The following is a 1,882-nucleotide window of genomic DNA, read 5'->3' on the forward strand; positions in this document are numbered from 1 at the left end:
TTCTTTTAGGTTTTCAAATTTAGTAGCATATAGGTTTTTAAAGATATTTCTTTACAATGTTCTGTATCTTCTGGTGTCTGTTGTGATGTTTCCCCTTTCATTTCTGATTTTGTTGATTTTTAGGTGCTCTTTCTTTCTTTTGGTTAACTGGGCTAGTGGTCTGTAAATCTTGTTTATCTTTTCAAAGAACCAGCTCTTGGAGTTGTTGATTCTTTGTGTTGTTTTCTTTGTGTCTATTTCATTAATTTGTGATCTGATTTTTGTTATTTCTTCTCTTCTGCTGGGTTTGGGTTTCGTTTGTTCTTGCTTTTCCAGTGCCTTGAGTTGCAGTGTTAAGTTATTAATTTGTGTTCTTTCTGACTTTTTATATTTTTTGATGTAGTCACTTAGAGCTATAACCTTCCCTCTAAGGACCACTTTCAGTGTGTCCCAGAGGTTTTGTCATGTTGTATTGTCCTTTTCATCTAGTTCCAGGAATACTTTTATTTCTTTCTTAATATCTCTTTTGACCCATTCATCAATCAGGAGTGTGTTATTTAATCTCCAACTGTTCATGTGGTGATTAGGGCTTCTTCCAGTGTTGATTGTACTCTTTATTGCATTGTGGTCTGATAGAATGCATGGAATTATTTCAACCTTTTCGTATTTGTTGAGGTTTGTTGTGTGCCCCAGTATATGGTTGATTTTGGAGAAGGTTCCATGGGGTGCTGAGTAGAAAGTATGTCCTTTGGTACTTGGGTGGAATACTTGGTAGATGTCTGTTAAGTCCATTTGATATATGGTATTGTTTAATTCAGATGTCTCTCTATTAATTCTCTGCCATATTGACCTATCTTATGGAGACAGTGGGGTATTGAAGTCCCCTACTATTAATGAGTTGGGATCAATCTGGGTCTTAAATACTGTAGTATTGTTTTTATGAAGCTGGGTGCACCAGAATTTGGTGAACATATGTTCATGATTGTAATATCTTCTTTATTTTTCCTTTGATCAGAATGAAGTGGCCCTTTTTGTCTCTTCTGATTAGTTTTAGTTTAAAGTCTATTTGTCAGATATTAGAATTGCTACACTTGCTTTTTTCTTAGTACCATTTGCTTGTTATATTTTTTTCCATCCTTTCACTTTGAGATAGTGCCTGTCCTTGAAAATGTGATGAGTTTCTTGGAGTCAACAAAAAGATGGGTTTTGTTTCTTAACCCATTCACCTAGTCTGTGTCTGTCCATTAATATTTAAAGTTTTTAATGAAAGATGAATATTGAATCCTGTCATTTTTATTTCTATTTACAATCATGATGTCACTGTACTTTTCCAGAGTTAAACCTTCATTGAATTTCTTTCCGCAATCCCTTGGGTATAGTCATTCCTTTCTTCAGCTCTTTGTATTGCTTCCAGAACTCTCTGAAGGGCTGGTTTTGTGGACATGAATTCCTTCAGCCTGTTTATGTCATGGAAGATTTTTTTTTCCCCTTCGACTATAATAGACAGTATGGCTGGGTATAGTAATCTGGGTTGGCATATGTGGTCATTGAAAACTGGGAATACTTTGGTCCTGGTGCTTCTGGCTTTCATAGTTTGCACTAAAAAGTCAGCTGTAATCCTAATGGGTTTTCCTTTCTATGTGACTTGTTGTTTCTTTTTTGCAGCTTTCAGTATTGTCTCTTTGTTTTGTACATGTAATGTAGAGAGTTTCCTTTCTCGTCCTGTCTGTTCGGTATTCTATATGCTTCTTGTATTTGTATGGGCATATCTTTCATTAGTTTTAGGAAATTTTCTTCTACAATCCTGTTGAAGATCTGATTTATACCAGTATCCTAAGATTCTTCTCCTTCCTGTATGCCTATGATTGGTAAGTTTGGTCTTTCAATGGTGTCATACAATTCC

The sequence above is a fragment of the Nannospalax galili genome, unplaced genomic scaffold (genome assembly GCF_000622305.1).
Source record: "Nannospalax galili isolate Female #2095 unplaced genomic scaffold, S.galili_v1.0 scaffold253, whole genome shotgun sequence".
NCBI lineage: Eukaryota > Metazoa > Chordata > Mammalia > Rodentia > Spalacidae > Nannospalax > Nannospalax galili.